This window comes from Puntigrus tetrazona, chromosome 1, assembly GCF_018831695.1.
Source record: "Puntigrus tetrazona isolate hp1 chromosome 1, ASM1883169v1, whole genome shotgun sequence".
Classification (NCBI taxonomy): Eukaryota; Metazoa; Chordata; class Actinopteri; order Cypriniformes; family Cyprinidae; genus Puntigrus; species Puntigrus tetrazona.
The window spans coordinates 30,331,191-30,356,645 of record NC_056699.1 but is presented as its reverse complement, the minus strand read 5'-3'; the positions used below and the strand labels follow the sequence as shown (position 1 = coordinate 30,356,645).

The window sequence follows — 25,455 nt, the reverse complement described above, 5'->3', positions numbered from 1 at the left end:
ACATTCAAGACTGATCTATTTATGCATTTTTAATGTGCATTAGTGTGGATGTCTGTCAATGCGCATGTGCAGGGTTAACTGTGCATTATTAATGTTTGTCCATGCCAGACAAAGATTGTGTTACTCTATATACACATGTGGGAACACGTCTACACCTAAAATATTAATGCTGTTTCTTTAACTATTTACAACCAGAGAATCTTCTTGAATGTAAAGAATGAAACCAACAATAAAGAAAATGAGACATTCAAACAACTAATTCTCTTGCAGTAACCCACATATTAAGTTGAATGTAGAACATTAGCGCATTTGCCAACAAATACAAGATGAAAAAAATTTATCAGTAACTAACTGGTCTTTTGACACATAGTGTTAGCCAATATGAAATATCAGTTGATTACATCTTTATGGTGTAAACGGTCTAGGTTGCCTTGGCCATGACAAGGATACTCATGAGGAAGACCATGATGAAAAACACCCACATGAAGAACCTGTCCATCACCTTGGCAACCTTCTTCCACTCAGCCCCTTTGGCCTGGTGTGCCCTCTGCTCTCTGAAACAGTTAGCTATGTACTCAATGTTTCGCACCACTTTCTGATGTTGGCCACAGACACATACACATCCTTTGCCAGTGGTGGGCTTATTATAACTATCTGCTCCAAAGGTTTTGCTGTAGCTATTATCGTGGAGATACCCAACTCCATTTAGATAACCATTGCCATGATCGTAGGTGTATCCAGTAAGTTTTTCTGGAATGGAGAGTTCGCTGTCTTTGAGTTTCTCCTGGCTTGTCAATGGAAGCTTTTCACTTCCATCTCGGCCAATGTAATGTGTGTATTTTGGATGATGGGCATTCTGTCGAATAGGCGAGTTGGAAGGCAGCGTGTCCTTCTTTGCTGGTTATGCCTCTGTTGTCGATAGTCTCTGCTGTTGTGATGGTACCCATTCCCATGCCGGTGGTCTCTGTGATTGTACCCATTAAACTGATTGCGGTTTCTGTCATCATGGTCGCCATAAAACCCTTTGTCAAAATACCCATCTCTCTCAAGGCTAGCCAGTGGGTCTTCCGAGAATAATGTGCCTCGGTCACTTTCAGGTGTTGTACAGTTCTCCCCTACCTCATACACAAAGAAGATCTTCGACATGTAGTCTATTATCAGGACTTTGGCCCAGTGGGGCACAGGTTTGGCTTCTGCTCCACAGAAGTGTATATTCATGATAAAGATAGTCAATGAAGTAGAGGCCGTTATCATGGTCATTGTTGCAATGTAGTATTTTCCTATAGGAAAGGCAAACAAGGGACACATAACAAAGAGGCTGTGAAAAAAATTCTTTGCGTGACATTTGAACATATCAATGATGATAATATTTTTTATTTGTGATCATTTAGTGACAATTGGTGACAATAATTCAGTGATAATTTATTGGTTGATTGAAGTAGAGGCCGTTATCATGGTCATTGTTGACAATATAGTATTTTTTACTTGTTGTCTATATCACCCAGCTACAGGCATACTGAGACTGTGATGGGTAATATGTACTCTGCTTTTACTTCACTTCACAAACTGCTAGTTAATCGCAATTTCCACTAGGGGGCCAATTGAGCCATGACTTTTGGCTTTGACTTTACAGCATATGGTTGTAAAGTATAAACAGAACCACATTTAGCATTTTAACAGAACTGACAACATTCTTTGGCCAGAAAGGAAATAAATAATATTCCCACATATTTCTAAATTCTGCTCTATTGTAAACTCACCAATCAGGGAACACTTTCTGAAGGTGGCATACTCTCGGCCACCATCAACTGAAATACAGTCAGAGCCAGCAGAACTGTCACCCCAAGTGAGACCTTCTCCCCAGAATCAGCAGGCAGGTAGAAGCCCAGTGGAGCCAGGAAAGAGATGAGGAAACACGGCAGAAGAAGGTTGAAGATGTAGAAGGATGAACGCCGCTTGAGCAGGACTGTGTACGTTATATCAGGGTATGGGTCAGAGCAGCAGCCATATATTATGACGTTCTTAACAGCTGGCATGCCGTGACACTCCCATTCCACATTTTCTACAAAGTCTGAAAGGTCACCACTCTCCATGCCCATGCTGATATCCACCTAGGGTTACAGTGATTCGATTTTTAGTTGAGTACAATTCACAGTTCACAACTCTATATAACAGTTCATTTACATTGTTCGTTTACATAAATAATGATTGCTTCTTTAAAAGTTCCATTCATTTTGGCTTATGTTTTTTATGAACAGAAATTAGGTTCCCATGCATGAAGCTGACCGTACAACAAGATGGTCGATACATTTTATACTGGAATAAAGGTTCTAGTCAAACTACAGCTTGTAATTTTCCTTCTTACTGTGTCTTTTTATATATTCCTGTCATAGTCTGTGGACATTTTGAGGATGTCTACAGCTACATGTATCAGAACCACAGATTTAAAGAATACTGGTAAACAAACAGCTGATATTAGCCATTGTTTTCCATGGTATTTTTTCCATACTGTGTTAGTCAGTGACCACCGCCAACCACTTGGTTATAATCATTATTCAAATTAGCTTGTATTGTGTTAAATAGCTGAAGAAGTAGAGGGTGAGTAAATGAGGAAGAATTAAACATTTTTGAGTGAATTATCCTTATGGATATTTTGAATTCAATATTGGGCCTACGTGTACCTGAAATTAAAATGAAAATAAATAAGCAAATGTGTTACAAATACCCCTTTTCATTAGGGGACTACATGTACAAGCAATATGTGATCTTAACTACATGATAAATATAAGTATGATGTACTTATTGTGCTTACATTGAATTGCAAAATACTTTTGCTGCTACTGAGTTAGGATACTTTTAAGATTAGAAACAGGTTTGGTATTATGGGTAGGCTTAAGGGATGTATTCTGTAATTGCAGGTTTTTAAAAATATAAGTACACTGTTAAAACATACACATACATTTACATGTATACACACTAGTTAAGGCAACCTAATATAATGTGACTCAAAAGCTGTTATCCAAAGCAACGTATTGGAATAATTTATCACAAGTATGCATGCTTACTATTGTACTTGCTAAGTATGTACACCTATCAAGTGCATATACCTGGTTGCCATTGTAGGTCCAGGAGCCAAAGGTAAGGTTGCACTCCTGGCTATCAAAGGGAAATAAGAGACATCCACCTTACAGGAACTCTTAGTGATGGCAGGGGAGTCCCAAGTGATCTCACCATTATACCTCAACACCACATTCGTGTCTGGGGTCCGGAAGAGTCCTCCTCATCCGCACTGAATTAAAAACAAATATAGAGGTCAATAATTCAGTCTTTTATGTATTCATTGAGCCTTTTGACTGTATTAAGTGTGTTTTATTCAAGATAATGTGTGTATGTGACATGTATTTACTTGTTATACAGAGCGATGTCTGGTCTCCAAATAAGATTGCTGGGTATTCTAATGACCTCAAGTCCATCGTACTCATCTTTATCCCAGTGCAGATAAGCATCATGCCAGATCTAGCGCACCCACAGGTATGTGGTCAACACCTGGTTCCTTTCATCCTAGCACAAAGGAGTCAAACACAAAGCAATTTAGGCTCTGTATATATACAATCAATTAGTTGATTTGTGAATAACCACCTAAATCTATTTATCACACATAGTGATCATAGAAGATAGAGTTGTATGTATTTATTTTAAGCCACCGTATGTCCTTTTGGAGCTTGAAATCCTATTTGTTTACTGTGAATATGTTTCCAGATGTGACGAGGTTAGAGATCTATTTTTCTTTGAGGTAACAGTGTGAGTTACATTGTATGTTAAGACCAAGTATTCAGTCACACAGGGTCTTGCACTGCAAGATAAAACCCTGTTGTTGTACATGGAACACTTTCTCACAACAATGAAGAATGAAAGGAAAGAAAGTCTGAACCCTTAGGTTGCACTTAATGCCTTCTACATATCACATCTCATTGGTTAAAAGTACTCCTCAGGTTCAGTAAATTAATATTTGATTGAGTTTGATCAGGGCAGAAATTCAGTGCTTCTTGAATGAGAAATTCATTATCTCTTTCTGGAACACACATAACAACGATTACAAGAGTCTTATATAATTATCATCCACTGACTCTAAATGTAATACCATACTACTGAATTATAGCATTTAAATAAGTCGTTCACCAAAACTTAATTTTTGTCATCAAAAATTCATATCGCTCATATCGCTGTCAAATCAAATGAACAGGTTTGTAACACTGATCATGCGAACTATTTAGTGCAAATAGGTGTTAATACTTTCAATAAAGCAAAGGTTGCGCAAGATTAAACCATTCTGAAATCATGCAAAAGGCATTACATTACACAAATAAATTAATAAATAATCTACTGGAGAAAAAAAACTACACATCTTATTATCCAACACTTTTGTAGGTTACTTGATCACTTACTGTTACACACTTCAAAGTGAGGATAAAACATGATCTGCAGTGGCACACTTGCTAGAAACTATTATACATTAGTCACACAGCTCACACTATACATACATGCATATAATGTTTACAGTGTCACAGGATACAGTGAGTTGATGAGAAGAGGATACACACAATAAACATTTGATATGTACTGACACCTAGAGTTATCCATAATAACTGCAACAATAGTGAAGACCACAGCTATTAATCCAGTGGGGTGATTTTTGGCTGGTTGGTAATTCTGCAATTGCATAATTATTATAATTTTTTTCCTACTGTTGACCATTCCTAAGGAACTGTATGATCTTATTAAATAAATAAATTGCTCACAATTAAGTAGGTCATTGTGGTGGTTCACCACTTGATGTCCAACTTAAAATCTACATAAAAAAACCTTTTTAAGAATAAAAAATGCTTTGAAATTGGCTAGGAACCATTCACAAATTCTCTCTTACTACACCGTCAACTGTTCAAAATAAGTAGGTTAGCAGAAGTATGAATTTGAACTAGTCGTATATTTTTAGAAGTTAAAAGTTTGGGGCAATGTGCAATCTTTGCGGTTTCAGCATTAAGTCGCCCAAAGGATGATCAGAACATACAAACACCATGCCACATCAAGGGACAGTTGGACAGTGTGTGGGTGTTTAGCTAAGTGTGATATACAGTATGCCTTGATCTCGAACCAACGGAAGTGATTTCAAACCCACTGTTTCTGCAGCAGATCTGATACATGTAGCTGTAAACCCATGCGGTTCTGTTATTGATTAAAACTGTAAAATAGGATTTAATGTCAGTATTCCATAGACTGTGTGTGTGTGTGTGTGTGTGTGTGTGTGTGTGTGTGTTTAGTGCTCACCATATCTTTAATCTGTGAGAGTGTGATCTGTAGAGTGACGTTAAGGGCTTTGTCTGTGTCTTCCACGGGCCGTAAAGCATTAGAATAGTAAATCCATTAGGTCATTCAGCAATTTTTTAGCAAAGTGACCTGAGCAGAAAAAACAACTAGAGAGAAGAATATATTTATTTAGCTATTTCATATATATATATATATATATATATATATATATATATATATATATATATATATATATATATATATATATATATATATATATATATATTGTAATAATAATTTTGTAATAATTGATGCCATTCTTTATCATTGATTTTTGTAAGCCACCAATAAAAGAGTAACAAAACAAAAAAAAAAAGAAAAATTTTGTTTTAGACATGTAAGATAACACGACAATACTTTAGTATACTGACATAAATAACATAAATACAACACAGCAATAATTACCACAGTTACCCCATCACATACACTGAATATAGATAAATAGTACATATATAATAGTTAATACATACATTATAAAACAAGAAATACTATTTCTTAATGAGATTTAGTTCAATAACTATTGTTATCTGAATCAATACTGCTTATCAAATAAATAAAAATTGTTTTAAGAATGTTCAGGTATCTTTTACTGAAAAACAAGACAAAATACTGATTAAGAAAATGATTTATCTTATGTCAGTATCAGCATTAAAGAGCATGGACTTACCATGTAGCAACATGCTAATGTGAACCACAAGAAATACGATCTTCATTTTTCAGAATGGCAAAAAAAATAAAATTAAATCTGCCAGTTATTATTTGCTGTTGCTTCTCATTTGCCATCAATGGTCATATGTTATTTGCTGGCGAGGAGGACAGAGACGTTGCAGAAAGTCCATAGCGGTCTGAACGCTGAGAGTGGTGGTGTGCCAGGTACAACACCGAAGGCCTGAATGTCATTCTTACTGTTTCTCTGGAACAAGAGCCGAGGTATCACATAGCATGCACACTAACACACGTACACACACTTCTTTTCACCGTGGAGATACTTATCTGCGCAAGAAGAATGTGTGTTTATAATATTGGAGATCTTCTGTTATTTCAAAAAAACATCTTACGTGCTATCTTTTGCAGACTTGTGAAGGATTGTGTGTGACTGAACGTATTTGTCCTGTTCGTCGCAGTGAGAGGCGATCTGACATGAGCGTAGTGCAGACAGGTCATGTGGTTTGAGTGTTACACACAATGAATTTTAAAGGAAGAGAGGTCTGTCTCTGACACATGCACACACTGAATTTCGATACAGCAGAGATTAACAGGTAACGTGTTTTTTTAAGGTATAAATTCTAGACATTTCTGTAGACATGGAAATTAAAAATATAATTTTGAACCACCTTTTCTTTGCATTTGCATCACATATCAACTTTCTATTTCATTCAAGAGCGCGAACAAGTAATGTAGTTCCTGGTAGTAACTGGTGGGGTATATTCTTTTTTCAATGGCTGATGAACAGAAATAAAAGGTAAATGTTAAACTAATACTACGGTGCCACATGTATTCAGACTTTGTTAATACTGCTAAATGTATGCATCAAATAATTATTTTATCAGGTAAACAAATGCATGTGTATGCATGTCTTATTTTCATTTCATATACTTGGGATATGTTTTGTCCCATGTGTAAAATCAGTGAGTTATACTTATGATATAAGTATAAATAAAATAAATTATCAGCGAGAGTTAACCTATAATTTTCATTTACTTCAGTAACAGATTTCTAGGCACCATTGAGGTGCTGTTTGTAACTGAATCTCTTTAGATTTTGTCAGACAGCCCCCTCATATTTCCCAACACCTACACAGGAATACAACAACATATACACTCAATGACTGTCGGGTCTGAAATGATGACAGGAACAAGACAGGAAGTGGTTCTTCTTGAGGCGTCTTTCTATCTTTCTCTTTCTTTCTCAGGCGTAGGAGAGTTTCATATCCTGTAGTGCACTTCGACATATTACACTGCAGAACTACCTTTCCCATAATGCTTCTGTACAGACAATCATTCTCAGGATAATTGCATGGATTTCACTAAAAAGAAAGCAGTTTTAAATAACTGTATTTTTTCCCTCCATTGTTCTTTCTTACCTGTTCATCTTACACTGCAGCAGATCAGGTATGTTTAGAAAAAATGACACAATAAATTGTCATGATGACTCAAAATGACTCATGATGTGTATTCTTCGTTGTGTTTTCTGAAATTAGGGTGATTCTCTCAGTATCATTTTCAGGGTATCTTCCCTGTCCTACACAATCCTTCCTCTCTGACTCACTACTGGCCAGACAAAGCAAAGTATGGAAAACCCTATAGGTTTATTTGATGATATTTCATATGTCTACCTGTTGCCAATGCTTGTTTTTATTTTATTTTAACAGCAGCTGGAGCTTAAATGCATAAGTAACTTATCTGGTAATGCACAATCTCTTAAATTTTGGCTTAACTGTCAATAAATAGGTGATTGTGCAAGGCTTTTGATGCGTTGGGTGGATTGTATGTGTGTATGTGTATCTGAGCGCTCATGTGGTAAGAGAACAGTGCAGGTGTTTCCTGTTGTAAAAAAAGAACAGAATGTGTGGTGGGTCGCGTAGAGGCGAATATGTCTATGTGTGCGTGAATTCATAGTGTGTTGTGCAGACCATAGCACTCATTAAATTGGCTTAAACGCAAGCGCATATATATATATATATATATATATATATATATATATATATATATATATATATATATATATATATATATATATAAAACAATACTTTGTGAAATGTCTCAAATGTTTTTGTCTGTGCAGTTAAAGTTATTGACGTTCAATATAACACTGGACCCTAGTGTCTTTCTTCTTTTCTTTTTTTTTATGTATAAATATATAGATATTGCAGTTTGAGTACAATCCTGTTGATTGTATTACCTAATGCCACCATTCATTTGTTCATTCATATAGGAGCAGCAAAGGTTTATTAAACATATTTTATAAAAATATAAAATATTTCTGATGGCACAGGAGTACTTTGACTTAAAAACATTTTGAAAAGATCATTGAAGGTATTTACATTTCGCACTGCAGTTGCGTTTTCTAAGGAGCCACGAAGCACAACGTGGTTTCAGTGAGTTCAGAGAGAGACGTTCTCCTGCTGGGATGTGGTTGCAGGCTCTGAACTCTTTAGTTCTCCAAAAGCACAGGCCTAGATCGTCTCCATAAACCACATAACATATACTCCTTCTTTCTGTTGCTCTGTCTTCTTCTTCTTTTCCTCTGTCGACTCTTTCTTTTATATGCAGTGCAGTAGTAGCATGCATCTCCTTTATTTTTACATCTTGCCTGTGTGTTAATTTAATCACAATTTTATAAAACATTCTGCTGTCTAGCAAAATAGCACAAAGCCTCAAAATATAAGAGACTCGATGGGAATGTAATAAATAATCGTATTGGTGCATTTTCCTAAGATCTCTTCTATGCATCAAGCCTTATTCACATGACCTATGCGTGTTGTATACTGTTCTCAAACAAGGCTCTATCAGTTTTGCTGGACAAGCAAATTGTGAGTCTGCTGTGATACACTGCAAATATCTGATGTAAAATATACAATTATAATCAAGAAAGTTTGTACAGTGTTGTTAAGTGCTGTTGAAGCTTAACTAGAAGTCAGTTCGAACATGGTGAGCTCTGTCTCTGTTTTCTTCGTATTCATTTTCACCAGACTTCAGCACACACTTAACCCTCATACTCACACTGACAGCCAAACCTGGGCGCTCAGAATAGTGTGTTTCATAATGGATATAAATAACATTATCGCTTTATGTCTTGCACGTACAGGTGTAAAGTCGCAATGGATAAGACATTATGCAGGATATAATGTATTACATATTTTATCTGGCGTGAAAAAACACTTCAAACTTAAAACACTTGAATTATCTGTCAAGGCTATCTTGTAAGATGCCAGATTTAGATGTTTATTGCATAACAACAGAAGAAATCATTCACAGTTGTTATAACTGTTGAGGTAAGAAATGGCTTGGTTATTTTTCTGTGCAGATATTTTGTCATTAATGTTTTTGAAGTCTGTAACTAATTTATAACGGACGACCAGTTTACTTGTGTTTTAAAAGTATTTAAAAGGTATAATGCATCTTTGTCAAACAACAAATATAAATACTACCTAGTAAAACAGTTTGGAAACACTTTATTAAAGGTCTCTAGCCATTTAATATTCTAGCATATTACTTGAATATTAGTGATTTATTATTAGTAATTAAACTCCATATTAATGTCTTATTCTACATCCTAATCCTACCTCAATAACTAAACAACTAACAACTACTTTACTAATTATTAATAAATAAGCAGCAAATTATGAACTTGTTGAGAAAAAGTCGTAGGTAATAGTAAATAAGGGTATCCTTATTCTAATGTTGCAAACTTCTCAAGGCGTATTCACAATGAGGTATAGGGACCCCAAAAGGGCCTCGGAAAAGCCATGCCGGCGCAGAAAATTTCAACACAATTTTGTGTAAAAAAAAAAAAAAGCTAAACAAATTAATTTAACTCATTAATAAACATTCCAAACAATAATATTTTTCACATCATTTAATTTATTAGAATTTGTTTTACAATTTTTTTAAATCACTATTTTTTTATATTGAGAGATTTTTGTCCTAATAAAAATAAGTCTAAAAGATTTAAATGTACGTTTTTTGAAGGATATTTTAATATTGAGGAATTCTTGCCATTAATAAGTATGATAACCACCTTTTCAAGGTCATTTTATTTTGCTAAACGCATGGCATGGCGTTCAGTCAAACGTAAACACATATTCCACGGTTCGCTGTGCAAGACAAACCACACAGATACATTAGCCAAGTGACAGCTACTCTTTTTTATTAAAACAACTATTTAAGAGACTTCATAAGACTATGAAATCATTTCTTAAGAATAAGCACTTCATAACTGAAATCCTCATTTTAGCTTTAAGCGCCATAAACAACATATCACAAAAAGCGTTGTCAGCAATACTTAACCAACGTGATTTAATCGTCGTTAAGAAGGTGATCTCAGTGTGACATTATGGTGCGGATTCTTATTTTACATGAACACAGCTGTAGGAGAGGAACCAGCAGACCGAGAGTGTTTTCAGAGTCTTTTTGATTCATAAGAATGAAATTTAAAACTTAACTTGAAGAACTACGATCTAAAAATGTACATTTTGCAACACATGTAGCAGTGCAACAAAAGATACAAGTCTTTTGAAAGATATGTTTGACTTGTAAAATCCTGCAATCGATAATTATAAAATCATAAAATGAACACGGACTCGGCTGTTTAATGAATAAATGGCCCCAGTTTATAATAGGCGGTCCTAACTACTATGTACTTACATTAAAATAAGTATCGTGTTTATATCGTGTTAAAAACACTTGCTGTTATTGAGGTGAGATGCAGGTAAGCTTAGTGACAGGTTCGGTGGTGTGGTTAAGGTTAAGGGTGGGTTAAGGTGTAAGGGATGGACAGCGTAACAGTGTAATTATACAGAAATTAATTACAGGTGTAATCACATGCAGGTATTTTTAAAAACATGCACGTACACAATAAGTGCACTGCATCAAATGATTCATTTACAAGTACATAGTAGTTAAGCTCAGCTAATATAACCTGTTAGCGTTCCAACACACCACCCGTGGCGCATTTTGTGCTTAGTTTACATTTTCCAGAAATGCTAAGGGGATAAAGCGGGACCGAATAAATACCTGATCAATGTCTGTAACGTGTCTAATACATAGTCAGAACTAGCAGACAGTATAACAGTTAAGTAAACCATTTTTAGACATCAGTGTTGAGAAGTCTTTGTTGAGGCTTCAAATACTTGGTTTCGTGAGAGAAACAATTCTGTCTTAGTGATGAGAATTAACACCATCCCTCTCTTAAAATCATCAGGAGATTTTACAGGGGTTAAGGTCCATCAGTCTCCTCCTCCGTCTTCGTGCCCGATTAACAGCCGTCCGAACGGCACACTCGAAAACCTGTTGCACGCCACGATTGCTGAGAGCAGAGCATTCCAGATATCCTTGGCACGGATCTCCTGTGCCACCTGCTTGCCCTCGGAGGCCGTGGTGCAGTTAGCACGATAAGGGCCCATTTCGCGATGGTCCGTCTGTGTGGCGACGACCAGCACAGGTACTTTCGGGAGAAATTCCCTCACTTCAGCGATCCATTTTTGCCGCAAATTGTTTAACGAATTTGGATTCGCCACAGAGTAACACAGCAAAACCACGTCGGCCTGCTGATAGGACATGGGCGATTTGGCGGAACGTATCATGTCCTGCCGTATCCCACAATCCCAAGCTGATCTGGATTCCATCCATGGCGTCGACGCCAGTGTTTCGTGCGCACACAGTCGGTCTGTAGCTGTCCGGGAACGTTTCAGAAGTGAATCGTACAAGAAGCGCAGTTTTACCCACTGCACAGTCTCCGACCAGTACGCATTTCACTGAGGTCTCTGCCAACCCATTCATTCTTCCGTCTCTGGTGTTGTAGTTATTATAAAGTACAGTCTAATGCTTCTAAAAAATATATGAGCGGCGTCCAACAGATGATGAGGCCATCGTCGTAATTCAAGGTGTGCAGAACTAAGAGCAAAACCCTGCAAGTAAAACAGCATTCTGAGGTCTTCTTCAGGCTCTTCGTCTTGTGACGTGGCTCTGTATTCCGGTGAAAGGTTTAGAAACTCATTATGTACCATTAGAGATATTGAAGACAGAAATCCAGAAGTGAGAAGTCACTCAGCCGTATCTTTCGCTGTACTCTCCTTGACTCCTGATCAATTGGAAGAACAAAGAAACACAATTACTATCATGCAATCCCAAAACACCAAGAAATGTTTTTCGTACAATTCGATTTTTATATGTAACTATAAAATAGATTTATAAGTAATCTAATTTGTCTTATATTTAAAGAAATGATCATTTACTTACGTGGAACATAAAGGAACAGTTCTGAAATGTCTCATTTACTTGCCGTACAGCTAGTCTACAGAGTCAGATGCTGTTTTACTTGGCGACCATGTTAAAAATACATTACTTTGAGTTCCACAGAGAAAAGAAAGTCACACAAGATTGAAATGACGTGAAAATGTGGTCATTTTCTCATTCTCATTTACCTTTCAAATAAAAATACTACAACATCATGCAAAAATCCTTCAACTTTTCACATTCTGCTCATTTTTCCTATGCTGTGAAATATAGTACAGTATCCCGCTGGGCACAGTAGACCTCTCTCATTAAGAGGCCTGGGACGCTTCGTGTTGACAACGGCCCGCTATCGACTGAAGTCAAATTTAAGAAAGAGTGTTCCAAAAATGCTGTTTAACACAATACCGCAGCATATTTGTTTATTTAATAAATCTATGTCCAAGTGCTTTTAAGGACATTTTGACACAACACAACTTTATAGACGATTCTCGGAAATTGCAATGGCTTACTTCCTAGGCCTGTTCATGGCTGTCATGTGAGGAAAGTGCACTGATGATTCAAACAGCGTCTCCAGTTAATACCACAAAAGGACAGCTTTTTGTAATATATTCTGTCTGAAAACACTTTTTTGATATTATCAGACAGACTACTCTGAAGAATAAGCATAATCTGGTAAGTATTTAATAGTCCCTAAGGTTCAGATACATTTATGTGCCAATATAGAAAAAAATTACTACAATCATTGTTTAATCGAGAGATGAAACGCATCAGGATTTTAAAGTCTTATGTGTTTCTTAAAAAAGAAATACAGAGTATTGGAAAAAAATCTAGAAGATTACAATATGTTCGGGGATGGAGCAAACACACTGTTGTCAGGCTCTAGGCACTGTTAAGGTATGATAAAAGTAAAGATTATACTTTTTTTATTTAGATTTTTGTTAATCAAAACATAATTAGTAAACTGATCATTTTGGTAAACTATCTAGCAATTTATTTACTGAAGCCCCTTGTTATGTACATTATATTAAACCAGGGAACAAGAATATTATAATTAATTTTTTTTTAAGACAAAACAAATGTTGTATTTCAAATGTTAATTAACATTTAAAAAAAAAAAAAATTGAAACTGGTTAAGAACACTATAAACACCAGGCTTGGATTGCTGATCAATTTATGAAATTAAATACATTTACAAAATGGATTCACAGTTTAAAACTAAAGAATAATATGGATAATACACGTATTACAAAGAAAAAAAGCAACTTACCTCTTTGATCTTTTCAACTGTGAGATTGGCAAGTTCACGTAAAGCTCAGTTTAACTTGTAATACTGTGTCATTTAATTAAGCTTTCAGAGAGGATCAGAGCTCAGTCCAAAGCTGCATATTTCTCCGAAGTTCAGCTGTTAAACTCAGGAAATTCAAATACTCTTAAGCACAGAGAGAAAACATGCCTTCACAGCCAGAGCATATATTACATCCTCTAGTAGAGGGAAATGAGATGCGAGGCTGGGCTTTTTTCTCTGTAAAATCGTACATCAAATCTCTACTAAGCTTCCGCTGTGACGTTCTAAGCACATCTACAGTGTTGATCCTCGCTTCTTCTGCAGTCTAGAACTCATACATGCAACTAATTCAGGCAGTGCGGCAAAGAAACAGAAGACACATGTCCCAATGAGATTTACTCTTTGTTCTTTGTTTAGGGTCTCTGAAAACACATTGCTCTCTGCGTAGTAGTCATTTTAGTAAAAAATAAAATAAAATTTAATCCCAGTTTAAATAATTTTCACTGAGCAGCCACATTTTAGAGAGGACTGTCAAGACGGTATGGTAATAATTACAACACCAGAGTACTTGTTTAGGTTATAAAACAGCACGTATTTCAAGATAGTTTTGTCTTGGACTTGAATGCGTGTTTACCACTTATAAACAAACAAAAAGGCAGCAAGTCGAACTATTCAAATTTCCAATGATAATTTGAAGAGCATTGAAAATGTCTAATCAATACAGCAAACACGTTGTTTAGTAAAGCCTTATATTTCGTTTCAGTAATTTGGTGAGTCGACATTGTCGCCATCTGATGGAGAGAAAGTGCACTGCACTCACTTCAACAGCTGCCACTTTCATCATGGAGGAATCTGACCTTTACTAATTGAAACAAACGTCAGCTACTAAGAGCTCAACATGCTGAGTTATATTTTCCCCCACCAACGGCTTCTACTGATTAAAGAGGAAATGCAGAGCAAGAAACACGAGGATACAGAAAATGTTCAGCTGTGATTTTGAGCTCCAGGCACATGCTACGCGCTAACCCCTAAAGCTGCGCTAATTACTTAACATTTTAATTTCACCAAAAGAATCAAATCTTGTACATGTTAAGACTTTATTCTTTCTCTTCAGTTTTTTTTTTTTCACCCCCAACCATAATTTCTAACAAAAATAAAATAAAATTTTACATATAAAATCTTTTGAGGTTCAAAATATACAATTTCACAAAAATACTTTTTCAGAACGAATTCTTACACACATTGTGATTTGCATAGCAGCATTAAGATGTCTTAAAAATATGTGTGGTATCAACATTTTCAACTGGAAATATAAAAACCAAAGCCGAGCTAAAACCAAAGCTCAGCGACATAAAATGTTCGATTCTGATGTAGGATCTGGCCAAGCTGCTCACAAACAAACTAAAATGCAAAGCTGACTGAGGATCGGCATTTATATTTCCAGAAACTCATTAAAGTATTTCTATTTATACCAAAACTGAAGAGAAGCCATATTATGACATCCCCATTCCCAACATCCTTATTCTTATAAAACTGACGTTAGACTAATAAACCAAAAGTATGGATCAAATCAATGTACAATAAAAATAAAATGAAATATCAAACATCATATCAAACAAGTACCTGAATTGCAACCCACTTTTTCTCCTGTAATGGCTGGTTATGAAAAATGTGTGACTTATATATATAAATATTATATTATATAGTTACAAAAGGCCAAAAACAGAAAAACAGAATTACGTAAAAATTGTAGTGATTACAGTTAGGAAGTAGGATCAGTAGGATACCTTAATGGCCTCATAAGGAAGCATCAAAAAACATTCAATAAAGAATAATATGTATGTACAGGTCAATGCCATATAAAACACTGTAAATATGTAGTACCTTCATTTTTTTATGACTTGGATAAATTTGTGCCCAATTACAGAAAAACATGAAAATACTGTTCTATAATTACTGGCACTATTAGTCTACAGAGAAGACACTTTGGATTAAGGCAGTGGGAAGAGAAAAATCTTAATTAAATGCTTCATTGTAGCAGCTCTTTATGAAGTGTGACCAACACCAATCCAGTCTTAGGTTCAGAAAAACTGGGAGAAAGACAAAAAGAAATTATGAGAATGAAATTACAAAATGTACACATAGTGACAATTGGTAGTTCAAGATTTGAATAAATAAATTAATTAATTAAATAAAAATGTCACAAATGAAGTCCCTAAAATGTTTCTATAAATATGGCGGAAAAATGGCGGAATAAATATTTAGGTTAAATATATACATGTGTTTTTTACCTTAATTAATTTTTTTTTTTAATTTATAGAGTGGTGGCCAAAATTATTAGAACACTAATATTTTCACTGGATAAAATTGGTTTTATCCGGTCAAAAAGTCAGTTATTTCTATCTTTTGCTGTAGTGTGTCAGCAGGAAATACAAGTTTACGTGTTCAAACTTTCATTTTGCCATTAATTATAATAATCTAGTGGGATTTCTGTCTGCCAACAGCCAGCGCTCCACACAGAGATCCGATCTCATCATCATCATCATCCAGTCTCCCTGGAATTATACGAAACAAAATCCAGAAGAACTGTGAGAAAGTCTCCAAGATGCTTCAAGAAACCGAACCACAAATTAGTACTGTCAAATTAAGTTTTGGATGGTTGTGTAACAATTGTTAAATGAGGATGCTCATTTAAGCTGATTTTATTCATCAATTAGCTTATGTTTAGCAAATTGGTAGAACATTTGGTATAACCGTCCTTTGCATATAAAGCAGCTAAAACAAACTACTAAAAGCTAATAACTGACTCAACACCATTTCTTACCTGCTGAAAACCTAGTGTTCCCTTGAGTTTGGCCACCACTGTATATAAAATTAATATTTCAAAAATACTGGATGCAGTCAATATACCTGTAGTGATGATTTTTGAGGTAGTCTAGTACAGCAGGCCTGATGCGCGCCACTCCCCCTTGGCTGCGATTGCCTCTTCCTGTAATGATTGACATCTGAGGCTGACACAAACCCTGGCTGAATTCTGAAGAAAAAAGAAAAAGATAATGCCAGACTCTGAAATAAAAAAAATTGGTCCAACACACCAAAACCTGCACAATCCATCTGCGGTATACAAAAGAAAAACTGTAACATTTTAATGGTTCACTTACCTAAATTCTTGCCTGCGAGAACCTGACCAAGATGATGAATGGCCTCATCCACATGCAGTCCATGGAGATCTAGAATATTCTGAGGCAGAAGTGAAGCATTCACTCTCTGGAATATCTGCATGGCTGCTCGGTTATTTGCTTCACGCATCTTGTCCCCATGCATGTGACCCTAAACATGAACGCAAAATTGGAAACGAAAACTTTTTAATTAAGAGTTCTAATCTAATAAATGATTAATAAATCAAAAAGCCCTGTTTTAAAACACTGCCCTGTTTTGTGTTAGCTATTTTTCAGCACCCATTATAATGTTAATCTCTTGAACCTGTTGTGCATAGAAACTAGCCACGTCCTTTCGTCCTTGTCGATGAGCTTCAGCTGCCTTGTTAAAACACTCTATCTGCTGACGTCTCTGCAGTGTTGCCTCTGTGCGGAAGTCATCATATTCTGGATCCTCCGAATCCTGGAATTGAGCAGCTTCTACCTCCCCATCTCTCGGTTTCCATCTCTGAGTGAGACGAAAAAAGCATCAACATAGGGCTTTGGTTTCATTTCAGTATCCTATACAGTTACACGTAGCTCACCCGCTCTTTGCTCGGAGTTCTGTGTGCACCATTACGTTGAGGGGCAGGTTCGGGTGCCACTACGTTTCTGACCGGCCCGTCGTCAAGTAGAGTATGCAAAAACTGTTCAGTCTGCTCCAGAGAGTAACTAAACAAACACAGTTCATTATTGTCTACAATTGCAGAATTCTCAAATATATAAGAGCATGTTTTAAACATAAAGCAAAACAAAAAAAAATGACTCAACCAAGAAACCAGGGGCAAAGGAGGAAAGAAAGTGAAAATAACATTATCCAACAATTCTTCACATTACACATATATAGTCTACCACTATGTATCATATTCTCACTTGTGATCTCTGAAGATGTCCTTGAGGAAATGTCGATCTATGGTGGGGAACATGGAAAACAGCTGGTTCTCCTTTAGCTTGGCCGCACCGTCTTTCTTATCCAGGTCCCTCCGACTTGACCTGGACTAAAACCCAAACATAGCAAATTTTCTCTTCTTTCTTTTGGAGTTCTGGGCAGTGATTGTTTTTCTATGTGTAACTATTACCTTCTCCATGCTGTCTTGCATCACCTGCTCTTCGATCATGATGTCCCTTAGTGAGACAGGAGCACAGGATGCACTCCAGTGATCCATAAAAGGAATTTCTTCACGCGAACCTAATTGGTCCCTCAGTCTGGTTTTACTTCCCTGCAATTCACCCCAGTGGACAGGACCTTCGTTACCATGGAGACACAAAGATAGATGGGGAGCAAAGTGCAAAAACAGAGAACAATTATTTCCAGTATAGAGCAGTTTTCACAAATTGGATACATTTTTGAATGCATTAGAGAAATCCTTTGTTTTTGCGGTAAGAACTATTAGATCTGTTATTTATTTATTTATTTATTTATCTATTCACTTTTTACACCATGCCAGCATCAACACTATTTTCATGGCAATATTAGATAAAATAAGTAGATTCAACTTTTTTTTTTAAAAAAAGCATGTTGTTTTTAAACATAAAAAAATTCTTTATTCCCTTTTTTGGCCTTTCCGACCTTCTTGGTTTCCAACAAAGCTTCTAAAAATGCAACATTTAACAATCAGTTAAAGAAACATTGCACTTTAACTATTAACTAATTTTCATTAACAAATGCGTAAATATATTACCAATTTTACACTACAGTGGCCACATTGTAAAAATATAAATGATATTGTTCATTAGAAGAAAAGAGATATTTTAGATATTTAGATATAAATCTAAAAAATAAAATAGTATTTTTATTTTATTAACTAATATGTACTTACATTTTAATTAATCATTTGATAGAGAGTGTACATGTGTTTTACATTGAAAAACTACATGCATTTAATTACATGTGGAATTACTTTTTTGCAATAATAATACAATTGACCAATCTCTTAAACTTTGTGTGTATTGAGAGAATAAGCTGTCTCACTCTCTTGTAATAGCTGATAGGACAGAGCTGCCAGTCTGTGCTTCTCCTGCCAAAGACAATAGACACCAGGTAAATTTTACATAAATTCAGAATCAGTCACATTGAACAACCCAGGTTGTTTTTGTAGAGTTAATATCTAAATACTTTAAACATGAGAAAATATAAATATCTAAACTCACTTGAATAGTATCCTTCCATTTCTGGTGCAGCAGTTTGGCCAAGTTCAGGTCTATGTGCACTGCACAGTCATCTGATGAAAACGCACCTGCAACCAAATGGAGTTCAAAGGATTTTAAACCTACTTTTTGAGTGTGAATGAGGATTGATGTGGTTGCTCATTTCAAACTAAAAGCTTTTCACACTACTGTATTAAAATCAAAAAGAAAACTAGAATCAGTTTCATTTTATCTGTTTAACAATTTTTAAGCTGTACTATTACTTTTTGATGGGGTTTATCCTTCACAGGACACAATAGTTTAATGCAGTTTTTATCAGTCCTGTTTAAACAAGACTACAAACAGCAAGAAAGCAACTATGTTTTAAGAAAATTAAACCAATCAAATATGAATAACATATTAATTAGATGTTTTATTACCTGGACTGACACCAACAGGTCCAAAAGCTCAGTGAGCTGCAATGCAAGTTCAGTTGGAAGTTTTAGCTCCAAGGTTTGAATATCCATTGAACTTGGCTCCCTCCCCCCCTGTGCTGTTCTCTTTCTTTCCCTTTCTTGCTCCTTCCTCTCTTCTTCCTCTTTGCGCTCCATTTCATCAATCTGACACAGCAGTGACTGTGTTATGGCATTTACCTCTTCTCTTGTGTCCTCATCATCCTTTTCCTTCTCTCCTCCCTCCTCTTCCTCCATTCCTTCAATGCTTCCTCCAGGCATTGAACTTTCTTATCTTCTAGTATTAATACCTCTTCCTGCTCTGGACATTGCTGACCCGTGTTGTCTGTCTGTTGCTCATTAGCTGCCGTAATCTCCAGTTGCCCTTCAGTGCTTTCTGTCAGCTGTTTTAATGCTCCAAAGGAAGTTTTAGGCTCACATTTCTCCTTAACCATGCTTGCCTCATCATATCCTTCAGCTTCACTTTGTGAACTTGGACCTTGACTCCAATCATCATCACCTTGGTTAACATCACTAAGGTTAGTTTCTTGGGACTTCAGACTGATGATACTTCTGGAACTGTTGCTAGAGTCATCAGAAAATACAGATCTAGCCAGGTGCTTTCTGAGGCCATCACAGTTTCTGACTGTTCTATAGACTTTCCCTCAGGAACCAATTCATCATCTCCCTCATCATCTTCTTTATACAGTCGTTCTCAGAATCTAGTAACAAGTTGGTTGTCCATTCGATATCTTGATGGCACTTTTCATAAAGAGTCCTCCAGAATATCAATGGAACACGTCTGAAATGGCGACTCAGAATCTCAAGGTTTTGTTTTTAGAGTTAGATTCTCTAAAGTCTTTCTCTTCTACCTGAGAACCCTTCTCATGGACCACACGGTATGGCACTCCTGTTGGCAGGCAGAATCCTGATCACTTGTTTTGGAGTAAAACGAGAAGAGTTTCCCTCCAAAACAAACACACCACAACTAGATAAGTCCGAGACTAATTCAGAACATTTCTTCTGGTCAATTCGCCAAAGAAAGGCAAAGTCCTGAGGTTGTGTCTGGGTTGAGCCACTGGAACATGACTCCACAGGCAATGAAGGTGGTTGCGCTGTAGATGTAAGATCAGGGTGCAGATGTGAAACAACAGGAGATTGTGAGCAAGGTGATGAAGGCTTTGATTGGTGAAGGTGAGAACCAGTTTACAAGATTTCCCCACTCTTCGGCTAAGTCCTCTTCTCCTTTCCAGACTGCTCTCTGAGTCTACAGCAACCTTTGAACACAGAGTTTCTTGGACATTTGGGCTTAATCTGCATTTATCTTCTGACAACACACTGTCCTCCTGCTCAACCTCATCCTGTGTGTTCTTCTCAGCAGACATCTGATTAGACTGGTCAGTTAGGTCTGCTCTCTGTTTTGATAGACTTGAAGAATTTGGAGAGTAATCCCTGGACTCTGAGAATGTTCTCTCCACTTAACACAGTCAGGAAGCTCAGGCCAAACCACAGTCTCCAGATTCATGTTACTCTCTTTTCCAGCAGAAAGAAGTGGAAGTAGTTTCTTTACTTGGAGCTGGACCGTGGTAAAACCTGGAGAGGAGCTTATTCCACATTGCAGTAGATCTACAAGTTTTGAAATTCAACTGTATTCAGCTTATCAGTACCAGAATGTTTGTCTTCATCAGCAGAAGTGCTATCTTTGTGTTCAACAACACTGGAATCCAAAACAGTGTTCTTAACAGTATTATTCTTTGAAATCTGACGTCTTCCTTGACGTTGACCTTGAGATTCAGTGGCCAGTCCCAGCAAAATCCAACAGCTCTGGCCGCACTGCTTTGTTTTCAGAAAGGGACTAGTCTTCACATTTCCTCCTCCTTATCTTGAGCTGGAGAGTCAGCACTTGGGTCAAAGTTCACAGGCTGATCAATGGCACTAGTTTCTAGTGTACTTCTATCTTTACTCTGGCCCTCCTCTGCGCTGAGCAATGGACTCTGAAAATGCCACAGGCAGCTCCGGGGAAATGTTTCATGTGCTGACACTACAAATTCTCCAGTTGTCCCGCTACTCAAGTTTCCCAAATCTGTTTCCATGTCCACAAGGCAGGCATCTGGCTCTAATACTAAGCCTTCAGTATCAAGATCAGACTGAGGAGTTTCAGACCCTTCAAAATATTCTCATTGAACAAGACTGGATTCCTTGGAACTGTAGGAACCCACTTCACCTGCTACCTCACCTGCAGATATGATACTGTAAGTCTGGTTAACAGAGGATAACGTCAGGGCAGAGATGAGGAAAGGTTTGTGTTGAGTTTGTTCAGCGCTGGAGTCACCAACAAGATCAGGATGACTGAGACCAGTGTGTAAGATTGTCTGAAAGGAATGAGAGAAATTATTGCTTAAATACATAAGAAATCGTATGACTTCAGAGTCAGTATTTTCATAGTTACTAAAGTTGTGACACAGTACAATCCTGTACTATTTGGCACAACCATATTCTGCTGCCGTATGGACATAGCTCAATTTCTTTTAATTACATGAAGTAACATTAATATAACTCGTATGCTTACTGGGGTTGCTCAGTCTCTCTTTGTACTGAATCCATAACACTTGGCCCTGGTTCCGGTCTTTCTGAATTCATGATGCTCTGGACAGAGACAAATCGATCATACCGTTCTAATATCGTCCGGATCTTCTCCTTTGTTACTTGATGTCTTATAATACCTGTATAAAGAGGGAAAATTGGAAAACATTTGTGATCATGAAATGACTTAAAAGCAATGCTTCAGAGTTGTGTGGGAGTTCAACATATTTGAAGGTTAACATTTGAAAGTTAAAATGTAACTGTTCTTAAATTAGTTATGTTTATGGATTACGTAAATGTGTTGCAGCACTTTCTAGATTTTGTGTTTATCATACCTTTCCAGCTCTCTGGGTTTAGTTTTCCACCAGGTATCTGGCTCACGAAATAGCACCTTATATCTGTGTTTCTGTGCCTAAAAAGAAAGAAATAATAGGCCGATAATCAGCACAATGGGCCGAGTCTGTTTGCAGAGTCATGTCTATAAACACTGTACTGTATGGTCTATTCTAAAGTTAAACCAATAAATAAGATCTACAGTAATGTACAATTGTGTATCATGATATATACACACATGCAATTTGTGTATAGCACAGCTGATTTTCATTACAAAACATATATGGCCGTTGTCTGATATTGAAAAATAATAACTTATAAGCCTATTTCATAATCGCATTTCAAAATAAATTGCTTACCATGGCAACATATAGTTTCATCTCCCAACTTTGCATATTGGTGTTGTCTATTATGATGGGTGACTGTCCCTTTTCAAAAGCCTCTTTTGCTGAAATGTTGATCACCACAAAGAAATTGCCAGAAACATTATAAAAATAAAATTTAAAGTGAATAAATTTCAGCAAATCAGAATAGTGAGAATGACTGTTTTAAAACCCTTAATCTGTCTGTTTTATCCAAACAAATAGTTCTTCAATAACTCACACACAACTGGGTGAGCCAATGTTGCCATGTCAGGTTAGTTGAGTCTCTCAAACAAATCAAGCAATGTTTTTACAGTGACAAAGTTGGAGAGTGTACAATTTCACAGTAATTTGCATATAAATGACTTCTTGTTTCTGCATTACTAAACTAGTATCAGTAGTCAATTTTGAAGTAAAAAACTACACACATCACCATTAAAATCAGACCTGTGTAGTCAATGGGTAGATTAAATTGTATAACACATAGGACAGTAACTACAAATAATTTACACACCTGACATTTTTGCTTTGGCTTAGAAGCTAAACAGTCTAAACATACTCACCTCTAAAAGTGATTCCATAAATGGGCTACTCTCTAGTAAATTTGGCAACGAAATAATGCTGCTCCATTTCAGTAAAATAATCATCAGTGTAAGCAACTCCTCCAGGGTTCTGCTGCACTTCCAACTAAGCACTTCTGAACAACAGAGAGAGACAAGAAACTAAACTTTATCTACAAACATACGGCACTATACCACATCTGCATTGAGCATGGCTATCTTTCAGCGCAGTTCATTTCAAAATCTAATTCTTAACATGTATGCGCTGGTATTCATTTGAGAATACTTTGATACTTGTCATATTACTGCTTTCACTGAATGCATGCAAACAAAAATCTAAAAATAAAACAAGCTTTTTTCCATTAAGTTAAATGAAAATGTTCTGTTTATAGTTTTGTTTCTTTTCAAGATATCATCTGATATCTTAAAAAATACCCTGAGCAAGAATACACTAAAACAACCTGGATTTTATCTTGCAAACCTGTTTTTTGCATATGTACCATAGAAGCTTTACAATTATAAAATTAGAAAATTAAACACAGCCACATTGCTATATTTCCTACCCCACAAATCTCTACAAAGTCCATATAATTCTTTTACTTTCTATCTAAATTGATCTTAATAACTTAAAACTCCATGCTCCAAAAAGTTATTATAACTTTCCTATTTCCTATATATAATAGAGTGTTTTTATCTGCCCTCATGGACCACGTTGTTAAAGAAAAGCACATTATGCTCTCAGCCCCACAACTTGAAGTGGTTTCCTTTATACTATTCCTACTTTTCCAGTAAAATAACACATCTGTCTTCTTGCTTACTTGGTGAGGGTTGTTTGCCCGATCCAGGAGCTCCTCTAAGTAACACCATCAACTGCCCTTCAATTTGAGTCTATTTCCTGGATGGGCCAGAGTCCACGACTCGGTACAGTCTGTTTGCATTTGTTTCTTTTCTGTGAAGGATGTTTCAGAGGAGTTGTTGTTTGTTGATAGGTCCATGGGCCAACCACTGTGCAGCAGGGATTGGGTTAGTGCTCCCGAAGCAGTGGGGTTAGGAATGACAGGTGTGATGAAGGTTGGACCCACAGGCGAGATGAAACTCACTAGCCTGGAGTGTGGCTTTCCAGAGCATGGCAGGGAGTGCGGAGTGCTTCTTGATGCTGCATTGCCGCTGTATGGATCTGGAGCTGATCAGGTCTCACGATAAACCTGGAAGGCTGATGGCAGAAGTGGTTCAGCAGAGCTGGCCTCCAGCGTTAGGTGACTAAAGTCAGAGATGAGTGTTAGTCTCAGGATATGAACCCCACAAAAACTTAAATCATTCACTGAGGCGAACTACCGCCACGAGGCCTACCGCTGAGCCCAGGGTCAGAGTATGAGGCCTGCTCATCTACTGCAGAGTAAATCCCGTGGGAGCTGGAACCTGAGTCTGGGGTTGTCAAGGGCATCGAGGAAGAGATGGACTGAGAAGGAGGAGGGCAGAGAAGGAACAGTGGTATGGAGACATCAGAGAGGATGCAGGCTAGTTTTTTGTCTGCTGTGACGTCAGTGTTTGGGAGTTCCTCATCTGTAGGAGCATCAAATTCTTCTGTCAGGCATGTTTCCAGTGGGACCCCAGGCTCTGCTTGAGATGCAGGCTGGTTTGAAAAGTGAAGCTCTGCGCCGTTCCACTGAGGGGATCTGCTTGAGAGACGTTTGTTCCCCAGGAGGCAGCTGCCTGCTCAAAGCCTGAGACAGGAGGAGGTGAGCTCACGACCTCAGCAGCATCTGACAGCTCCAAGAGGAATCCATCGCATTTGTCCACTAAAGCAGAGGCGAACAAGAAAAACTTGAATATTTTAAAACAGTGTATGCGCAATATTTAGAAATTGCTGAAATATTATTTTTGTATTATTAATTGTATATCTTGTATTATTAAATACAATTTAAAAAAAAACTTTCAATTTAATTTATTCTTGTAAGTGACAATGATTAATTTTTGACAGCCATTGCTTCAGAAACTCTGCTGATTTGGTGCTCAAAAAAAATAGCAATATGTTCTTCTTATTATGAATCGATTTAGGATAGTTTTAGGTTCTGAGAATACTGTCTGTAGAAAATGTCTGTGATGGTAAAAAAAAAAAAGATTTGCTTGTCAAATTCTTTCATTGAAAAATTTAGCACTATTTACTACAGTTTAAACAACAACAAAAAAACTATTAAGCTGCATAAACTACATAAAAAGAACCATAATTAATAAT

The 25,455-nt window shown here is 36.7% G+C and overlaps 3 pseudogenes; all 3 read right to left on the bottom strand.

The window, feature by feature from the left end:
• Positions 1 to 333: 333 nt before the first annotated feature.
• Positions 334 to 6,077, bottom strand: LOC122351157 (annotated as a pseudogene).
• A 4,139-nt stretch (positions 6,078 to 10,216) lies between these two features.
• LOC122352514 lies at positions 10,217 to 11,987 on the bottom strand (annotated as a pseudogene).
• A 3,342-nt stretch (positions 11,988 to 15,329) lies between these two features.
• LOC122349642 overlaps positions 15,330 to 25,455 on the bottom strand; it is a 10,412-nt pseudogene continuing 286 nt past the window's right edge.